Below are 22278 nucleotides of genomic sequence, written 5' to 3'. Positions count from 1 at the left end.
TTTTGATCTCAGCTGCAGAAAAAGCAATTAAAACTCCCATATTAAAGCTTGTAACAGTAATAAGCAGAACCTGAATTGTTCACCTTACTGCCGATAACTAACTACAGGAGCTGCTCAGAAATTACACTGTCATTTCACAATTGAATCCAAAGGTGTCCTCAAAAAGTCATCACCACTGCCATAGTCTCTCCCTAGGACCTGCTTCCACTTCACACCAGTCAGCTATGCCCAAGCTCGCCATCTCCAACCCCTACCCGTCCTCCCCTGTGCCAGCCCTGCAAATACCGAGACCTCAAGCCCTCGCCCCCTCGTCGTCGCCTCCCCAGGGTGCCCTGATCAGGATGGGGGTGGATGGAGACGGTTCACTGACGGCTGTAAGTCCTCACCTCCTGACAGCGGCAGAGAAGTGGAAATGTAGGAGGCGTCAGTAGCATCTAGAACTGCCCGCTCTCGCGAGAGTCCTGGCGAAATTTCGTCCAGGGAGCGCCGCGGAGGTACCGCGCTGTGCCGCGCCGCGCAGAGCGAAGGGAGTCGGAAGGACCGTCGGTAAAGGCGCGGCAACGGGAGGGGTGAGGGACCGGTCAGGACGGCATATGCCCATGTACGAGCCCGAGGTGTGGAAGAAAAACATACGTGCGCATCAGCCAGCATCCTCGTGTCTGCACGCGGTTCACACGGTCTGTTTACTCTCAGTTCAAGGTCACTGTTGTTTGCAGACCAGAAATCAGCTGAAACCAGACTCAGGAACAAGGCCAAGGGCTGCAACTAGATGACAGCTTAAGATGAGAATAGAGAAGCACATCGTTTAGCAGATATCCAGGAGACAAGACCGAAGAGATTCATGTTTATAAATCAAAACTGGTATTTATTGCACCAGTATAAAACAAATTTAAATGACTTGTTAAAGTAAAAAGTTTTGGTGGCTTTTTTTTTTTTTCCATTTTAGGCAGCATTTGCAATTAGAACTGCTTGGGAAATCTGACAAAGCAGTGATTCAATAAAACCAGAACGTTTCCTGAAAGTGGAACCCAGCTCCAGCAAAAGGCTCATAAAGAAAAGTTTGACAGAGTGGAAAGAAAAAAGGAAATTACTTCCCAAGCAGCCAGTAGTCCAGGCACCTCCCTGGCATGAGAGTCTGGGTTTAACTCTTTGTTTAGAAATATGCCTTACTGTCTGTATAAATGCTGTGAGCAGGAGGCTATTTTTGAATCTCTTGTTTAGGGCTAAAATCTCCCATAGCTCTGAAGCTAGGATTTCACCCAGATGGAAAGAAGAAAATATTTGAACTATGACAAATAAGGCTGGAAACTGTAGAGCTCTAATTGTGGCTGCAGCTCTCTATTTATCTGACTTAAAATGTGCTTTCAAGGGAAAGCTTTCTACAAATTACATGTACTGCCAGTGGAGGAAACAGACCTTTTCATGGGAAGCACCTTCACATGCAGCTTCTTGTTAGCAGCAGATCACAGAAACAAAATACCATTCAGAGAAAGCTGGAAGAGAGGTGTGAAACATAAGTAGTTGAGAGATGGTGGGAATTATTACCTGGTCATTGTTTTCATCAATCAAGTCCAAAGCAAATGGCACATTTTTTGTTACCTAATTTTGCTCCCAGGACACATGGAACTGTTTACACTCAGCTGCTGAGGGCTTGCAGTGGTGGAAGTGTAAAGGTAGGAGCTTCTGCTGATGGTGTCAGGAAATGAGATGCATGTTTTCAGCTTTGTTGGGAGGTTAACAACTGCTCTCAGAGGCAGCCTAGCACATATCTGGTGCTGAGATCAGGTCTGAGGCATCTGAGCATTCACCCTTCTTGAGCATTTGCCCTTCTTGAGATTTACCCAGATTATTCCCCTAGTGCACCAGCTACCTTGGATATTTAGCTTGTATGAGCTGACTAGAAAAGAACTTTTGTATCCTAAGCAGAAAATATAGGCATGTAAATCCAAAATCATGTTCCTGAAAACTGCATAGGAGGCAGCCACCTCCTAATCCGACTGTACTGTGCATGCCCAGGAAGACCTCAGTCTTTTAGCAGACATTGAATGCAAAGATCCAACACTGTTCAGACCTGAACTGTTCCTCTACTTTGTGTTCTTGAAGCTTCTGCCTGCAGCATCCTTCTGTGAAGGGCTCATCACAAGGGTGTTGCCATCTTGAATTTTGCCTTTTTTTTTCTTTTATATATTCTCTGTATTCTTTACACATATATTTGTTGCTCTGTAGCCTATTATTGTAACTTAGCTTCAGTATTTTCCTAGGCAGAAAGAGAAAACTAATTCCAGGATCTGCTGTCTTATTTCTCCTTAGAAACCAAGGTTGAGACCAGCTTTTCAAGACATGTGAGAACCCCAGCCTTGCTCTGGGGTCTCATATGGTGGTGAAATTCCTCCTCCAACCCGTGCTTCCAAAGAAAAACTCCGCAGTCTTTTGTTGTTCGGTCTCAAGGCAGTTTATTGCTAGTTATCTAACAGATTATGTTCTTGGACTGTGGCTATTTGATCAGCGGCCTGGGTAGAGGCACACACACACCCTGACATCCTCTCTATCTGCTGTCTTCTTCGTCTCTCCCCCCGCCCAGGGCTGCTGCTATCTTTTATATGATATATTACGTATTACATGTTTATAGTTTTCCCCCAATACCTACTACCTATATTACAAAGTGCTTTTCTACTCTAAACCAATCTGTGAGTGCCAACATCACCAAGAACATGGAGGTAAGGAAAAAGAAGGAGGAAGAACAGGATCAGCCCACTTTCCTCCATCTTAGAACTTCTGACCCCCATGTACAAAGTAAAAACCCCCCTGTACAAGTGTTAAAACCCCCCTGTACAATACTAAAAAAATTTCCCCTCTACTTTGTAATTACTTTTACTATACTATCTAACCTTTTGTGACTGCTTGTTCCACCTCCAAAATTGGCAATTCATTCCATGGCTCAAACTCAAAATCACAGCTGTTTTTCAGCTGTCTGCCAGGGTCTAAAATGCTTCTGACCAAGGCCTGGAACCTCTAAAAATGTCTGAGAGACATTTTGAGTTCCCACAAAGACATACTTTTTTATAAACAGAGTTTTGTCCCCATCTGAAGGTGTTATTTGCAAGCTAATTCCTGGATCATCTTGCAGTTTCCTTCTGTTTACGTAAGCAGTCTGTAAGTAAGTGTGGTTATCTTTATCTTGTATTGTCAGTCCCCAGGTGTAAGTGATTGTGGTTCTCTTATCTTGCAAATGCTGTGCCCGCAGGCTATTTGCATATCCTCCGTTTCCTAAACAATACCCTAGTCTGTAGTTTCTCACACTCCGTTTCCTAACCTTTACATATATCTTAATAAACAATACCCCAGTCTGTAGTTTCTCACAAAGGGGAAAGATTTAGAAGGTGCTAGAGCTGGGGGGCATGATTTCACTGAGTGTGCTTCTAATTGGGGACTCTTCGGATGCTAATTTGCAAAATCTATAAAAATTGTACATGTATTATGTGGGGTATGCATCTTCAGCATTTTCCACCTGACAAATTGTGCACCTAAGGATCCTTATATAAAGGTAACCCCCTTTTATCACCCTAACTGTGTCTGGCTCGTATTTCTAGAACCAGAGAAAAAAGCATCAAGAGCAGTAAAGGTTTCTACCATCTCCTGATGGTAAAAAGGGACAGTGCCGATTTTAACCCAACAGCATGGTGGCCACAGAACACTACCAAGACATGGAAGACCCATTTTCAATTTTCTTCCCTTGAGAGGTTTCAAAGCTTCTCCTTAACTACAAGGTCAGAGACCATTCTATGGCAAAGATGTTCCCACCGTGCCTGCTGCATGTTTTCTGCCAAGCAGCCCACAATGTGTCTGCTTTACATCTCTTCTCTGGATGTGCTCCTGGGGCTGGAAGGGGGCTGCATCCCTTAATCTGCCCTGGAAGAGCCCAGCAGGCAACAGGGAGTATACAGATACAGGATTGTTGTCTCATATTAAGTCCTTTTGTGGCTTTAGTTGTAAATAAACAAGTGGCTTTATCAGTCCTACTGGAATTGCCAAGCCCAATATCATCCTAAGTGACAATCAACCATCATCCCTTCTGTCCAGAGTGAGAAGTGAGCTCCTAGACTGGCCAGGGTTATGTTTTCATGGCAAGTCTGGAACCAAAAAGAAAATTCAGTTCCAGCTTTTCTTGGTTTGAAAGACAGATGTCTGCCAAGGTAGGCAAGAACCTCCCTTGGAATAGAAAATATGACCCCCTTGCCTCCAAATTATTATAATTTTAAAATTAAGGGGCTTTCAGGCAAATACATGGGGAAAGGAATAACAGTTCTTGAGTAGACTGTATATGTATAACAAGGCAAACAAACAACAACAACAACAACCAGAAAAAAAGAAAAAAACAGAAACCAAATAACAGCCTTCTGTTGGCTGTCAAGCACTTTCCCCTTTGGTGTAGTTATGGCCACAGCTGGCAGGGATGCTATTGGCTTGCAGCCAGGCAGGGCAGGTATGAGAGACTAAGACACAGATTCAGACCAGCAGGGAATCTGAATAATTTATTCAAATTAGCTGGTTTTATACACTTTTTCAGTGCACAGTATTTCCTTACATGCTAATTCTCACTATGAGACCCATCCCATCCTACCACATCAGCAACACACATTCTAATTTTCCTTCTATGGGGTGATCATGTGCTGTTCACCTGTCAGTCAGCTTCCTGCAGGGTCCTCTCTGTAGGGGTCTGCTGTGTGACACCTCCTTCCCCCAAGGTCAGGCAGAGACAAACCTCTCTGTGTTGCCATGTGCTTCTGCAGACACATCCCACATCCCTCAGCTTAATTCCATCCCATCTCTTCCCACAACTCCCTCTTTTTTGTTTTATACAAACAAGAATCATAAAACAAAACACTTCTAACATTAGAACATTTGGCCCACTGTCTGAACCAAAAAAGCTCCATTCCTCACAAAATCAGTATCTTTTCTATGAATAAGGGGATAAATGAAAACACCAAATAACTGGTAATGGCACACATCTTCCCATGAATAGAGAGCAATTAAACAGATAGAACCTTGAGAAACAACTGAAAATTGTCTAAAAACTTCACCATCACCCAGAGTCTGTAATTGCTGGAGAGTCCCATTTCACAGTGAAGACTTGGACAGCCTTTCCCAGGGAGGACTTCCAAGTTTACCTTGAAAACGGGGTCCAGCTTTTATAAAATCAGATTAGCAAGTCAAATTGACATGATTACACTTTTAAGGCAGAAACACCTGGGTCTGATGGTATAATCCCCAGTCAGACAGGGCTAGGATTTGGACAGAGCCTCAAGCCTTGACTGAGAGGATTTCCTTAAAATACATACAAAATTGCCTAAAAACTTTATTAATATCAGTCAGAAATATGACTTCAGAAGATTTTATCTTCCTCACAATATGACTATGAAGCTGGAGTATCCAAAGCTGGTTGGACCACTCTTGCAGGTACCCATCGTGGTCTGGAATCTGTGGAAACACAAGCATATCCTCACCCCCAGGTTATCAGTGGGAAGGGACCTTCCCATTTTTCACTTTCAAGATTCATAACAAGTACCTTAGCTTTTTTCTAAGTGAGCCTGTGATTCAACAAAAGGTTGTTGGATAGGATTTTGGTTGTTCTGAATACAATTTTAAAAACTGACAACATAAAGGGCTTTCTGCAGTCTTTTTGGGGAGTGTCCAAATTTAAAAAAAAAAAAATAAAAAAAGCGTTTTCCAATTCCCATCTGAGTAGGAGTTGCCTTGGGGCAGTTTTCCTTATCTGCTGTTAATGGCCCCATCAATGCCTGGCCACATGACTCAGAGATAACACTGTCCAGGAGGAGGAGGTGATTAAGGACACACCTTGTGACTCATAATAACCCATTGTGAGATGCTCTGCCCAAGGGGAGGAGCTAGGCATTCCCACCTGGATAAAAGTGGAGATTTCTAGACAGAGGAGAGCCTTTTCACAGGTTTTGCGAGAAGACACAGCAACTACATCTGCCATCCCAAGAGGACTGCAGCTACTCCAATTCAGACTGCTACCAGCACGCTGGCCAGGTTGTATTCTGACTTTGTCAGTAGCCTTTCCCTTTGTATTATTGCATGTATTTTTGTCCTTTTCCCCTTTTCCCAATAAAGTGTATTTCTGACTTGGAGTCTCTCACTGGTTTTACTTTCAAACCAGAACATATTTTTGGCGCCCAATGTGGGGCAAGAAAGTACTGAGAGAAGTCAGAATTACAATCTTGTATTGTAGAGGGTACCTATTCACTATGATGTTTAACATGCTTTTTTGGGTCTTAAACCTAGCTCTCTATATTTCCCCGAATGTGGGGAATTATTTGGCAATTGTAATGCTCATGTGTAGACCAGGGTATGGTATAAGAATTGCTTTATTGGTCTACTATGTCTATTGCATTATGACCTCTGAGGCAATGAACATTGTTAGGAAAATAAGGCCTTTTTGTTCATAATATAGAGTCTCTCATATTCACAGAATAGAGTTTTAATTAGAGTTTTTACTTGTCTGAACATGTTCTCATTTTGCCAGGCATTCCAGTGACTATCTCTCAAGGACGACTTCGTTACAAACTTTTTAGGGAGTTAAAACTGTTTTGAGAAAGCTGCTGCTAGGCACCCAAACACCTAAGCGAATAGATATGTTTCAAGGACAGTTCCGTTACAGACTTAGCAAAACATGTAAACGTGCCTAGAGATAACATTTCTTGTTTTTGAGGGAATTTCCAGGTCGCAGAGACAACCTTAAAGAAGACCACTGGCGCCACCAAGAGGCAGAGAACGACCACCTAACAACAGGGTGCGCCTGCGCAGAAGAGACACCAGAGCGTCACCAGAACGTCACACATCCGGAAGAGACAACCCAATAAGTGGGGGGGAAACGGGAAACTAGGCGCGGTAGTTGAAACGACTGCCGCCCAGCGCGCGCTGGTTTGCTTTCGCTTTCCGCTATTAATAAATCCTTTTAATTGGATTTGACAGCCTATTGTGCTCGTTTATAACAATTTGGTGCCGTGACTCGGATCGGGATCTGGGGAACCTCTCTCTGAGAGGGGCGCCACGATTCCGCTCCTTTGAGCGGACTCAGACCGGGGTTTTTACCCTCATCCCGACCGACGAACCTAAAAGCCTAGAGAGCGAAAGCAAAGAAAGGGAAGCGGGCCCAGGGTACCCCGTAATTTTTGTGCACAAAAGTCCGGACGAAGACGCAGGACGCGTAAGTATAAAGGGGATCCGTTCGGGCGGGGTTCGGGATCCCGGAGTACGGCGAGTGTGTGTGTGTATGAGAGGAGGACTGGCAGCCAGATTCTCCAAGCGAGTGTGGACCCTTAGTAGTGCGTTTTCCAGAGCCCGCGAGGGCCTGGGCCACGAACCAGGGGAAGCGATTGTGCTGTCGTGAGTGATTGAAGGTACTCCGGAGGACATGGGGCAGGGGAAAAGCAAGGATAAATCCCCCTCCCCAGTGGGGGTAAAACTTCCCCCAATTCCTAAGGAGAGTCCCTTAGGGTTTATGCTGACAAATTGGGAGCACTTTCCAGGGGCACCTGGAAAGGATAAGGCAAAGATGATACACTATTGCATAGAAGTATGGGGAGGACAAGAGATTTCTAAAGGTGTGTTTTGGCCCATCTTTGGGTCCTCAGAGGACTGGGTAAAGCAACTGTTGAATGGTTGGATACACGCTAAACAACCTCCTAACCCTGAGGAGAGTGCCTATGCCCGAGTCTGGATAGAAAAGCCGGAGGTGCTCGTGTTTAAACTCTCGGAGGTTTCAGGGGGAAAGAAAAAGAAGGGGCGAGCGGAAGAAGTAATTATTGCACCCCCGCCCTACATTCCCCCTGCGCCAAATGCACCCCCTCCTCCTCCACAATCGGATGGGGAAGAATCAGACTCAGACTCTGATCAACCCTCAGGCTCGCGTGGTCCTCTTACCCGAAGTAAGACGCAAGGCAAACTATTTCCTTTAAGGGAAATGCCGATGGGGGGACCACAGCCGGGGATTGGATTTATTTCGGTGCCCTTAAGTTCGGGGGATGTTAGAGACTTTAAGAAGGAGATGGGAAATTTGCTAGAAGACCCCCTGGGCGTGGCAGAGCGGGTGGATCAATTTTTAGGTCCTAATATATACACTTGGGAGGAATTACAATCTATACTTAACATTTTATTCACGGCCGAGGAAAAGAACATGATAAGAATTGCTGGAATGCGGGCCTGGGATGCCCTACCCGCACATGCCCAGCAGCCAGCCGACACCAAATGGCCTCTCCAGAATCCTAATTGGAATAACCAGGATGCGGCCCATAGAGCTAACATGCAGGACTTTCGGACCATATTAATTGATGGCATAAGAGAGTCCGTTCCTAGGGGCCAGAATATAAATAAAGCATTTAACGACAGACAAAAGAAGGATGAAACCCCCACTGAATGGTTAGAGAGGTTAAGGAAAAGTTTTCAGCTGTACTCGGGGTTAGACCCGAATAACCCAATGGGACAGGCAATTCTTAAAGTCCAGTTTGTTTCTAAATCCTGGGATGATATTAGGAGGAAGATACAGAAAATGGATGATTGGCAGGATAGGGATTTAGCAGAATTATTGCGAGAGGCGCAGAAGGTTTATGTCCGCAGAGAGGATGAAAGTCAGAAGAGACAGGTGAAAATGATGGTTGCTGCAGTGAGGGAAAGCAGGCGGGTGGAGGAAGAACAAAAGAGAGTCACTCGGAATGGGGGGGGGTGACAAGGGAAAGGTAGGAGAAAGGGTATGTTATTATTGCGGTAAGAAGGGACATTTCAAGAGGGAGTGCAGGAGGAGGCTAAGGGACGAGGAGGAGTTCAAAATCGAATAGGGGAGTCAGGGGCTCTATTTTATGGGGACCAGGAAACATCAAAAAGAGCCCTTGATAAAATTGAAGGTGGGTCCCCAGGGCCAGGAAATAGATTTCTTGGTCGATACAGGGGCAGAAAGATCTACTATTCAATTTCTGCCTCAGGGCTGTAATTTGTCAAAACAGACAGCCACGGTAATAGGGGCTAAGGGGGAACCTTTTGAAGTACAAATTATTAAAGGGGTGGTGGTAGAATCGGGAACTAAAGTGGGGATGGGTGACTTCCTATTAGTTCCTGAAGCAGATTACAATTTGTTAGGGAGAGACTTGATTGTTGAATTGGGAGTTCAAATTGAGGTGGTAGAGAAGGAATTAAAGATCAGACTCTGTTCCCTCCGTTTAGAAGATGAAGAGAAAATAAACCCCAAAGTGTGGTATAATCCAGGGACTGTGGGCAAATTAAATATAACCCCATTTACAGTAAAAATCAGAAATCTCGAAATCCCGGTAAGAATAAAACAGTATCCAATTTCACTAGAAGGGAGGAGAGGGTTAAAACCTGAGGTTGAAAGGCTGTTAAACCAAGGACTGCTAGAGCCTTGTATGTCGCCTTTTAACACCCCTATACTCCCGGTAAAAAAGGCAGACGGATCCTATCGGCTGGTGCACGACCTTAGGGAAATTAATAAGCAAACCGTGGCCCGATTCCCAGTAGTGGCAAACCCCTATACTCTTTTGAGCAAACTGGGACCTGAGAACGAATGGTATAGTGTAATAGACCTGAAGGATGCCTTTTGGGCCTGCCCTCTGGACGAATCCAGTCGAGATTATTTTGCCTTTGAATGGGAGGACCCTGACACGGGGAGGCGACAGCAACTCAGGTGGGCGGTACTTCCTCAGGGCTTTACGGAATCACCCAATTTATTCGGGCAAGCCCTGGAACAAATTTTGCAAGACTATAAAACAGACCCAGAGGTAAAGCTAGTTCAGTATGTGGATGATTTGTTAATAGCAGGTAAAGAAGAAGATAAAGTCCGGAAGGAAAGTATCAAACTATTGAATTTCCTGGGACTGAAAGGATTAAAAGTCTCTAAAGCAAAACTACAATTTGTGGAAGAGGAAGTTAGGTACCTGGGACATTATTTGAAAAAGGGAGAAAAGAGAATTGATCCAGATAGAGTACAAGCAATCCTATCTCTGCCTCTACCGCAAAATAAGCGACAAATTCGTCAGGTATTAGGACTTACAGGATATTGTAGGCAGTGGATTGAGAACTATAGCGGGAAGGCAAGGTTTCTGTATCAAAAACTTACCCAAGATGGGCACCTCAAGTGGACAGAGGAGGAAAAATCTAAATTCCAAGAATTAAAAGAAACTCTGGTCCATGCTCCAGTCCTAAGCCTCCCAGATTTAAAGAGGCCCTTCTTTTTATTTGTTAATATCACAGATGGAGTAACTTATGGAGTACTTACCCAGGACTGGGCGGGGAAAAAGAAACCTATTGCATATCTGTCTAAAATTTTAGACCCTGTAAGCAGGGGATGGCCGGGCTGTTTACAAATAATTGCAGGCTGTGCGGAGTTAGTAGAAGAAGCAAGGAAGATCACCTTTAATGCCACTCTGAAGGTGTTAACTCCACATAACATACGGAGTGTGATGCAGCAAAAAGCAGACAAATGGATATCTGATGCCAGGCTCCTAAAATATGAGGGGATTCTATTAGAAACCCCTAATTTCACTTTAGAAACCACCTCATTGCAAAATCCAGCCTCCTTCCTCTTCGGAGAGCCCGAAACTGAATCACTGATACATGACTGTGGAATTACTATAGAAGAACAAACCAAAATTAGACCTGACCTGGAGGAAGAGGAATTAGAGATTGGGGAAAAATTGTTTGTTGATGGATCATCCAGAGTAGTTGAGGGTCAAAGGAGATCAGGATATGCCATAGTGGGGGGGGTCTGATTTAAAGGTAATCGAATCTGGACCCCTAGACAAAACATGGTCAGCCCAAGCCTGCGAGATATACGCTATTCTAAGAGCCTTGGAAGTATTAGAAGGAAAAGAGGGGACCATCTATACAGATTCTAAATATGGATACGGGGTGGTGCACACTTTTGGGAAGTTATGGGAAGAGAGAGGCCTCGTGAATTCACAGGGAAAGGACTTAATCCATCAGAAACTAATAATAGCCCTCCTGAGGGCTTTGAGAGGCCCTACTAGGATAGCAGTGGTCCATTTAAAAGGGCATCAACGGGGAATGGATTACCGGAGTAAGGGTAACAATGCGGCAGACTATGAGGCAAAGAAAGCTGCAATTATTAAAACATTAACTTTAAGTGAGGGAATTAGGAAGGACCTTGTGGATACCCCAAAGGACCCTGAGTCGACTACCCAGGATAAGCTTATATTCACAATAGAAGAACAGGAGAAGCTTACAAAATTAGGAATAAAAGAGGAATCAGGGAAATGGCTGTTAAAGGATGGGAGGGAAGTTCTACCTAGAGCCGTAGCCCAGCGGATGCTCAGTAAATTACACCAGAGAACACACTGGGGCGCTCAAGGACTGGTGGATCACTTTGCCACCCATTATATGACGGTGGGCCTACATGACTTAGCAAAAGGGATTACTAGAAGTTGTCCAACCTGTCTACGGGTAAACAGGAGAAACCTAAGAAAACTACCCCTGGGTGGGAGGCCAGTGGCAAAGAGGCCCTTTTCAAATCTGCAAGTAGACTTTACTGAGCTCCCCAAGATAGGGAGACTAAAATATCTCTTGGTTATAGTGGATCATTTAACACATTATGTAGAAGTAATCCCCACTGCCAGAGAAACAGCTCGGACAGTAACAAAAGCCTTGCTGGAAGAAATAATACCTAGATATGGGGTCCCAGAGACGATAGACTCTGATAAAGGCCCCCATTTCACTTCAAAAATAACACAGATGCTAGCAGAAGCTCTGGGCATAAAATGGGAACAACATACTCCCTGGCATCCACAGAGTTCGGGAAGGGTAGAAAGAATGAATGGGGAAATTAAGAAACAACTCACCAAATTAGTACTAGAAACTAAATTATCCTGGATAAAATGTTTGCCGTTGGCATTATTAAATGTTCGAACTCAGCCACGAGCTGATATAGGACTGTCCCCATTTGAAATGTTGTATGGGATGCCCTATTCCCTAGAAAAAGTTCAAACCAATCCTAACATTACTGATCAAAGTATTAATAAATACTTAACCATTTTAATGAAATATAAAAAACAGTTATGGGAAAAAGGGATGTGGGCCCAAAGACCACCCCTAGATCTTGTGTTACACCAGGTACAACCCGGCGACTGGGTCCTCATCCGGAGCTGGAAGGAAGATTCAATCACCCCAAAGTGGGACGGACCATATCTGGTTTTAATCACCACTGACTCCGCAGTCCGCACAGCAGAGAAGGGATGGACTCATGCTAGCAGAATAAAGGGGCCGGTGGATCCAACTCGATTTCATACAGCTTCCAAAGAAACGAGCTGGAAAATTGACGGGAAGCCGGGGGATTTAAAGCTAACAGTAAAAAGGACTTACAAATAATTTTCATGAACTCTATCAGCTCTAGAGACATTTGGGTTGGAGATAACTGGGGACTGCAAGTACAACTAGTTGGAGAAACAAAGCCCCCAGGATACTGTAAACGTCTAGAGGATTCAGCCCAGCAGCCCTTCTATCGGTTCATCCGACTTGAAAAAGAACAGAGACCTTGGGAAGGGGAGGGCCACGCTGAACATCAAAGTATTAGAGTAAGGTGTAGCTGGTTAGATTGTCATTGTTACCCTTTTGCCTGTTTTTCCTGCAAAATCTGTAAAGGATTGTGGTGGGCTCACTGCAGAAAGGGGAGAGCTCCAAGAAGTGTATGTCAACGCTGCTGGCTGGAGCAGCGCAAATTGACATCTGAAGTACTAAATTACAAGGTTGCCACTCGGGAATTGACTAAAGGATCCCCTGAGTGGTGGGAGGTTTTCATAAAGGGAATAAACCCTGAATTCCACTGTTACCATTCCAATGAACCCCTGGGTCTGTTCCTCACGGATATAGTCCAGGTCAAGTGTCGCAAATTAGTCAAAAGACTCAGGTGCGACACCCCACAGTTGAATACGAAAAATTGGATCTCCCGGAGATCAAAGTGGGAAAGAGGGAACGATCCCACCCCTGAAGAATATCTCTGCTGTCGGGAAGATGGCTTGCCCTGTAACTTGTAGCAACCAAGTTGACAGGCGAGACAGAGAGGTAGATAGTGGGGATGAGGGGCCCTCCCAAACCTTGAAAGAGAACGTAAATCATCATGAGTATGAGAATGGTGACAACGGAATGGGGGAAAATGGGAATGTAAAACTGAGCATGATAAGTAACATCCTCCCCTGCAGTGCGTATCACTCAATCCTATGGGTTTTTATGTTTGTATGGTTTCCCCTTCAGAGTGCTACAGTTAATATACATGAACCCTTTAAATGGACCTTAAGCAGATGGGAGGATCACGATACCCGTCATATTTTACAAACAATAACGGGACCTGGAGCACCAAGCTTCAAAGTTGGGATCTGTGATCTAACTCGGAATTTAAAATGCGGGCGACTGTTAAACTTAACAAGCTTCTATATGTGCCCCGCTTCAAACCCAGGGAAGCAATACTGTAATTACCCCCAACATTATTACTGTGCCTATTGGGGCTGTGAAACAATAGCATCAGCGTGGGCTCCGGGTGGGGGATTAGACAAATATTTAAAAGTAGGACATGGACCAGCAGGATGTAAACGACCACGAGAGTGGCCTTGGACTGGGAAAAACTTACTTGGGAACTGCACCTTTCTTTACCTAAATGTCACTCAACCAAGCGATTCTGGGTGGTTAATAGGCAAAACATGGGGGGTTAGGCATTGGATAGAAGGACATGATCCGGGAAATCTGATTCAAATAAAAAAGGAAGTAGCGCCACATGACCCTAGCCCTATAGGCCCAAATCCAGTAATAAGCAATGACTTAAAAAAGAATAATAAAACCAGAGATAATGTTATAAACAAAAGTAATCAAGAACCTCAGTTATTAGTGCAGAGGTATACAACTTTATGGAAAATCATGCAAGCTACCTTTGGAGTTTTGAATCATACTCATCCTAACCTAACTAAAGGATGTTGGCTTTGCTATATGATAAATCCACCCTTTTATGAAGCTATTGGGATTACATCTGAGGCAAGGGAAATAAATGGTACAAATCCAAAAGAGTGTCTCTGGAAAAAAGAAGGAGATAATGTTCCAGGCATTACCTTGTCCCAGGTTAGTGGGCAAGGAAGATGTGTAGGAGAAGTTCCAGCAGATATGCGACACCTCTGCAACACAACAATGAGCATTAGCAGAACAGACAAGCCTTTTGATTGGCTTATGCCAGCAGTCAATACTAAATGGGTATGTCAACAACTTGGAGTTACACCCTGCCTATCGGTAAGAGCCTTTAATAATTCAGACTTCTGCATTCAAGTTCTAATAATCCCCAGAATCGTATACCACCCAAAAGAATACGTGTTAGAACATCAGAAGACCCCTGAACACTACCTGGTTAAAAGGGAACCACTTACAGCACTAACAGTAGCAATCTTGCTCAGCATAGGAGGAGCAGGAGTAGGAACAGGGGTCGCCTCCCTAGTAAGTCAAACCCAAGGTATGAAAGCTCTGCGCACATCTGTAGATGAAGATCTGAGTAGAATAGATAAAGCCATAAGTGAACTAGTTAAATCAATAAAATCCCTTTCTGAGGTAGTCCTCCAAAACCGAAGGGGATTAGATTTGTTATTCTTACAGCAAGGGGGACTATGTGTTGCTTTGCAAGAAGAATGTTGCGCTTATGTAGATCACACAGGTATTGTAAAAGACACGATGGCTGAGTTACGCAAACAAATAGAACAACGAAAAAGAGAAAGAGAATCCCAGCAGAGTTGGTATGAATCCTGGTTCACATATTCTCCCTGGCTAACCACTCTATTATCCACCCTTGCAGGACCAGTAATTTTACTAATTCTAATACTTACTTTTGGGCCATGCATTCTTAGCAAACTTATTACACTAGTGAAAAATAGGTTAGAAGCTGCACATTTAATGATAGTAAGGCCAAAGTATGAGCCACTTAGCGAAGTAGAGACTGAAGAGTATTTAGAATTGAGCAAAAGGGAATTAGAGCGCTTTAATGAACAAAAAGGAGGTTAAAATAAAAAGGGGGGATATTGTTAGGAAAATAAGGCCTTTTTGTTCATAATATAGAGTCTCTCATATTCACAGAATAGAGTTTTAATTAGAGTTTTTACTTGTCTGAACATGTTCTCATTTTGCCAGGCATTCCAGTGACTATCTCTCAAGGACGACTTCGTTACAAACTTTTTAGGGAGTTAAAACTGTTTTGAGAAAGCTGCTGCTAGGCACCCAAACACCTAAGCGAATAGATATGTTTCAAGGACAGTTCCGTTACAGACTTAGCAAAACATGTAAACGTGCCTAGAGATAACATTTCTTGTTTTTGAGGGAATTTCCAGGTCGCAGAGACAACCTTAAAGAAGACCACTGGCGCCACCAAGAGGCAGAGAACGACCACCTAACAACAGGGTGCGCCTGCGCAGAAGAGACACCAGAGCGTCACCAGAACGTCACACATCCGGAAGAGACAACCCAATAAGTGGGGGGGAAACAGGAAAGTAGGCGCGGTAGTTGAAACGACTGCCGCCCAGCGCGCGCTGGTTTGCTTTCGCTTTCCGCTATTAATAAATCCTTTTAATTGGATTTGACAGCCTATTGTGCTCGTTTATAACAAACATGATTTGGAATATGTACTCAATTCTGTTTGCTTGTCCTAATCTAGGCTGCTACGTCTGGGGCCTTGGCAACCTCACCCAGCCCCTGGGTGGAGGGGTAAAGATTGATTTTTTTCCAAACCTTTCAGGCTTGACACAGCAGTTTTTGAAAATGTTAAGTTCCCTCTGGATGCCAAGGACAGCATAATGTTGTTGTTAGTTCTTCTTTGTCTTCTCTGCACAATCTGCAACATGCTTAGAAACAAAACACTACATAGTGTGGTGCAGCAAAACATACATAGTGTGATGCAGCGTCTTCTTGAGGAAGAGGAAACAAGAAGCAAAGCAGCAGTGTCCGTGCCTGTACAGAATACCACAACAGCATCCATGTCAATGCAGGCTGCCATAGAGAAAGAAGGAACCAAAAGGAAAACAACAGTGTCCGTGTCTACGCAGACTGTCATGGAGGAAAAAACAAAAAGCAAAGCAAAAGTGTCTATGTCTACACAGACCTGCAAAGAGGAGTAAGGAACCGAAAGCGCCATCAGCATCTCCACACAAACCATCACCAAACCAGAGCAGCCTGAACCCATAGTAGTTGCCCCCGTTCAGAAGAAGAAATTGAGGAGCAAATCAGTCCGCATAGTGACTGATGAGGACACTGCAGGACCCTCGCACCCAGCGGAAGAAACAGAACCAGAGTTCATCACTTGCTCTCTATCCCTGGGTGAGCTACGTGACCTGCGGAGAGAATTCACCCGCCAGACAAATGAGTCCATCCTGACCTGGCTTCTCCGCATCTGGGACGCTGCAGCCAATGACACCATTCTGGATGGAAGTGAGGCCAGGCAACTGGGATCACTATCCCAGGATGTGGCCATTGACCAGGGGATCGGGAGAACCCAAGAAACTCTCAGCCTCTGGCGGCGACTGCTCGCAAGTGTGAGGGACAGATACCTTTGTAAAGAAGACCTCCAGGTGCTCCAAGGAAAATGGAATACCATGGAACAAGGTATCTGATGCCTGAGGGAATTGGCTGTGTTGGAGATAATTTTCGCAGAAGACGAGAGATTTCCTAAGAGTCCAGACTGTGTCCAGTGCACATCACAAATGTGGTTGAGATTTGCACGGCTTGGACCAGAGATGTACTCTCGTTACCTGGCAACACTGCAGTGGAGAGAAGGCGAGGACAGGGTGGGCGTCTTAGCCAATAAATTAAGAATTTATGAGGATACTGTCACCGCCGCATTTCGTACCCATGTCTCGTCCGTGGAAACAAGGTTGGCTGAGCAAGTCCGGGACTTGATTGAAGAGAGCCATCAGAAACTAAAAAAGGAACTTAAGGAAAAAGGCTACCATATTTCACCAAAACCATCAAGAGTCTCTGCCATTAGGAGCCGGCGTTCCCAAGCCAAGGAGAGAGGATACACTCCACGAGGAAACCTCTGGTTTTTTCTTCAGGAGCATGGAGAAGACATGAGGAAGTGGGATGGAAAACCCACCTCTTCCTTAGCAGCCCTAGTACGTGAACTAAAAAGAACACCTAACACAAAAAGAGTCAATGCTGCTCCAGTCTGTCAAATACAGAGTTCCAGACAATATAAGAATAATGATATAACTGATCCTCTTGAAGGAACCTCAATAACCTATTTACCAGAAGAGAGCAACGTGTACCATGACCAGGAATAGAGGGGCCCTGCCTCTAGCCAGGTAGAGGACAGGGACAATCAGATCTATTGGACCGTGTGGATTTGATGGCCTGGCACATCTGAACCAGAGAAATATACAGCTTTGGTTGACACCGGTGCCCAATGTACCCTGATGCCATCAAGATATGTAGGAGAAGAATCCATTTCTATTTCTGGGGTAACAGGGGATCCCAGCATCTTACTGTATTAGAGGCTGAAGTGAGTTTAACTGGGAACGGGTGTCAGAAACACCCCATCGTGACTGGCCCAGAGGCCCCATGCATCCTTGGCATAGACTATCTCAGAAATGGATATTTCAAAGACCCAAAAGGACATTGCTGGGCTTTTGGGATAGCTGCTGTAGAGACAGAAGACATCCAGAAACTGAATACCTTGCCTGGTCTCTCAGATGACCCTTCTGCTGTGGGACTGCTGAGAGTTGAAGAACAGCAGGTACCAATTGCCATGACAACCGTGCACCGTCGGCAATATCGTACCAGCAGAGACTCTGTGGTCCCCATCCATGAGATGATTCGTAAATTGGAGAGCCAAGTAGTGGTAAGCAAGGCCCATTCACCTTTCAACAGCCCTATATGGCCAGTGCGCAAGTCCAGTGGGGAATGGAGACTGACGGTGGACTACTGCGGCCTGAATGAGGTTACACCACCACTGAGCGCTGCCGTGCCAGACATGTTGGAGCTTCAGTACGAGCTGGAGTCCAAGGCAGCAAAGCGGTATGCGACCATTGATACTGCAAATGCCTTCTTCTCCATTCCTTTGGCAACGGAATGCAGACCTCAGTTTGCCTTCACCTGGAAGAGAGTGCAGTACACCTGGAACCGACTGCCCCAGGGGTGGAAACACAGTCCCACCATCTGCCATGGACTGATCCAGGCTGCACTGGAAAAAACGAGGCTCCCGAACATCTACAGTATATCGATGACATCATTGTGTGAGGGAGCACAGCAGGGGAAGTCTTCGAAAAAGGAGAAAAAATTATCCAGATTTAACTGAAAGCTGGTTTTGCCATTAAACAAAGCAAGGTTAAGGGACCAGCTCAAGAAATTCAATTTCTAGGAGTCAAGTGGCAAGATGGACGTCGTCAGATCCCAACAGAAATAATCAACAAGATCACAGCTATGTCTCCACCTACCAACAAGAAGGAGACACAAGCTTTCCTAGGTGCCATAGGCTTTTGGAGGATGCACATTCCCGAGTACAGCCAGATTGTGAGCCCTCTCTACCTGGTCACACGAAAAAAGAATGATTTCCACTGGGGCCCTGAGCAACAACAAGCCTTCATTCAGATCAAGCAGGAGATCGCTCATGCTGTAGCCCTTGGCCCAGTTAGGACAGGACCAGAGGTCAAGAACGTACTCTACTCTGCAGCCAGGAACCATGGTTTGTCCTGGAGCCTTTGGCAGAAGGTGCCTGGGGAGACTCGGAGTCGACCACTGGGATTTTGTAGGGGGAGCTACAAAGGCTCTGAAGCAAACTACACTCCCACAGAGAAGGAAATCTTGGCTGCCTATGAAGGAGTTCAAGCTGCCTCAGAAGTAATTGGCACTGAAACACAGCTGCTTCTGGCACCCCGACTACCAGTGCTGGGGTAGATATTCAAAGGAAAAGTTCCTTCTACACATCATGTCACTGATGCCACATGGAGTAAATGGATTGCCCTCATTACTCAGCGCACCCGTATTGGAAATCCGAATCGCCCTGGGATTCTGGAAATTATAACAAACTGGCCTGAAGGGGAGACTTTTGAATTGTCTTCTGAAGAAGAGGAGCAAGTGGCACGTGCTGAGGAGGCCCCACCATATAATGAGCGACCAGAAACTGAAAGAAAATATGCCCTTTTTACGGATGGTTCCTGCCAAATCATAGGCCCTAGCCGGAAATGGAAAGCTGCAGTGTGGAGCCCCACATGACAAGTGGCACAAGCTACTGAGGGACAAGGTGGATCAAGTCAGCTTGCAGAGCTTAAAGCCGTCCAGCTGGCTTTGGATATTGCTGAGCGAGAGAAGTGGTCGAGGCTCTATCTCAACACCGACTCATGGATGGTAGCTAATGCTCTCTGGGGATGGCTAAGTCGCTGGAAAAAGGCTAACTGGCAGCGCAGAGGGAAACCCACCTGGGCCGCCGAGATCTGGCAAGACATTGCCTCCCGAGTAGAGAAGCTGACCGTGAAGATTTGACACGTGGATGCACACATACCCAAGAGTCGGGCTACTGAGGAGCATCACAACAACGAACAGGTAGACCGAGCTGCCAAAGTGAAAATATCACAAGTAGACCTAGATTGGCAGCATAAGGGAGAACTATTCCTAGCTCGTTGGGCCCATGACGCTTCTGGTCATCAGGGGAGAGACGCAACATACCGATGGGCACGAGACCGAGGAGTGGACCTTACTATGGACAACATCTCACAGGTCATGCACGACTGCGAGACCTGCGCTGCAATCAAACAGGCCAAACGGATGAAGCCTCTGTGGTACGGTGGGCGATGGTTGAAATACAGGTATGGGGAAGCTTGGCAAATTAACTACATCACGCTTCCCCAAACCCGACAAGGCAAGCACTATGTACTGACCATGGTGGAAGCAACCACAGGATGGTTGGAAACCTACCCTGTGCCTCATGCCACTGCCCGGAACACCATCTTAGGCCTAGAAAAACAGGTCTTGTGGAGACACGGCACCCCTGAGAGAATTGAGTCAGACAATGGAACACATTTCAAGAATGGCCTCATCAACACCTGGGCCAGAGAACATGGGATTGAGTGGATATATCATATCCCCTATCATGCTCCAGCTGCCGGGAAAGCTGAACGATGCAATGGACTGCTTAAGACCACACTAAAGGCACGCGGTGGGGGAACTTTCAGGAATTGGGAACTGAACTTGGCAAAAGCTACCTGGATAGTCAACACCCAAGGGTCCATCAATCGAGCTGGTCCTACCCAATCTGAACCCTTGCAGACAGTGGATGGAGATAAAGTCCCTGTGGTACATATGAAAGGTATTTTAGGAAAGACTGTTTGGATTAATCCCACCCCAGGCAGACTAACTCATCCGTGGGATTGTTTTTGCTCAAGGACCCGGTTATACTTGGTGGGTAATGCAGAAGGATGGGGAAACCCGTTGTGTACCACAGGGAAACTTGGTCTTAAGTGAGAACTATGTGTAAGGTTTCATCATGAGGAAGATGGAAATAGGAAAAGGGGTGGATAATGTCCAAGATTAAAAAAAAAAAAAAACAAACGTTTTCGAATTACCATCTGAGTAGGAGTTGCCTTGGGGCAGTTTTCCTTATCTGCTGTTAATGGCCCCATCAATGCCTAGCCACATGACTCAGAGATAACACTGTCCAGGAGGAGGAGGTGATTAAGGACATACCTTGTGACTCATAATAACCCATTGTGAGATGCTCTGCCCAAGGGGAGGAGCTAGGCATTCCCATCTGGATAAAAGTGGAGATTTCTAGACATAGGAGAGCCTTTTCACAGGTTCTCTGAGAAGACACAGCAACTACATCTGTCATCCCAAGAGGACTGCAGCTACTCCAATTCAGACTGCTACCAGCACACTGGCCAGGTTGTATTCTGACTTTGTCAGTAGCCTTTCCCTTTGTATTATTGCATGTATTTTTGTCCTTTTCCCCTTTTCCCAATAAATTGTATTTCTGACTTGGAGACTCTCACTGGTTGTACTTTTGAACCAGAACAGGGAGGTATATCCCATGCCTGCACTCCCTCTTTTTTTGTTTTAACATCGTGTTGGATTGCTCTGGGAAATGGTTTTTCCCTCCCCAGAGACACCTGTAGCTGTGACCATGGTAGTTTAACCCTTCCTTCCTCTCTTGACCTAACTGGCTGAGAGCCAAGTATCTTTTCCTGAGCAGGAGTCTAGATAAGGCTCTGATCTTCCTTGTTCACCTCTTTCCCTCTTTCTCCCCTGGAATAAGAGTCTTGGACTACATTGGGGGTTACAGCCTCTTTTGGAATCTTTTGACAATGCCCTTGAAATATTTCCCCCTGTCGTGGTTTGACACCGAAAAAGAATTTTCTTGGAAGGAAGAGGTCAATCCAGTCAGGGGTCAGGTTTGGATGCTGACACTACTTGGGGTGACCAATTGAAGGTGGACATGCCTCTGAGAACACAGAGGAGTTAAAAGCAGAATTCCCAGGGGAACTCGCTCTCTTTGGATCCCGTCATCAGAGAATGCAGACCTCCCCTCCCCCGCCCAGCCAGGAGCTGGGTGGGGGAGGGGACCAATGTGGCCTACAGAGGTAGGCCAGGGGGTGAAGGGTCTGGAACCGAGCTGGGCCAGCTCCTGCAGATGGAAGGGTAGAGAACATCTGAGATGTCTTTGTTCCCCTCCTCCCCCCCCCCCCCCCCCCGCCAACCTAGAAGGATAGAGATAGAGAGCCTGTAGACACCTGGAAGTTTGCCGGCAGAGGAGAAGAAGAAGGGGGAGAAGATGCCCAGCATGGGAGATGGGAGATGGAGTCCTGGGCTGAGATTCCAGCCATCTGGGGAGTCTGGGACTTTTAACTCTTTCCTGGGAAATGAAGGCTTTGTGAAATATTACTCCTCCTCAATTTGAAAGAAAGAGAGACAGCCTGGGACCTGAGATGTTAGGGAAAGAAGGTTGGGGCGAGATGATGGAGTGGCTTTTGGCTGGACTCTTCTTGTTAGCCATAGACTGAACCAATCCTTCGTCCAAGAGAGACTGCATTTTAGGGGGATGCAATGGTGAGCCAAGAGATCTGCTTCAGCAAATACCAGTTCAGGAATGAACAGAGAAAAGCTGAGGAGGGTGTGATGATGCCCTCTGTTATCAGAGAAGAAGAGAAGATCTCTTTTCTTGAACCCTTGGCCCCAGGGGAAAATGGGGGGGACTGTAGTCCCAAAATGAGACACTGGACTGTTGTT

General features: G+C 45.6%; 1 non-coding gene and 1 pseudogene across 1 annotated transcript; one reads left to right on the top strand and one right to left on the bottom strand.

Annotated features, from left to right (window-relative positions):
* Positions 1-109: 109 nt before the first annotated feature.
* On the bottom strand, positions 110-178 carry LOC146763101 (small nucleolar RNA SNORD58). Its single transcript, XR_014952694.1, has one exon. It is a non-coding gene; the product is annotated as a small nucleolar RNA SNORD58 (small nucleolar RNA).
* A 17286-nt stretch (positions 179-17464) lies between these two features.
* LOC146763100 (uncharacterized) lies at positions 17465-20153 on the top strand (annotated as a pseudogene).
* Positions 20154-22278: the final 2125 nt, after the last annotated feature.

The sequence above is a fragment of the Lonchura striata genome, chromosome W (assembly GCF_050655825.1).
Source record: "Lonchura striata isolate lonStrDom1 chromosome W, ASM5065582v1, whole genome shotgun sequence".
NCBI classification, from domain to species: Eukaryota; Metazoa; Chordata; class Aves; order Passeriformes; family Estrildidae; genus Lonchura; species Lonchura striata.
Note: the sequence above shows the minus strand (reverse complement) of the source record. Positions and strands in the feature narration are given on the sequence as shown.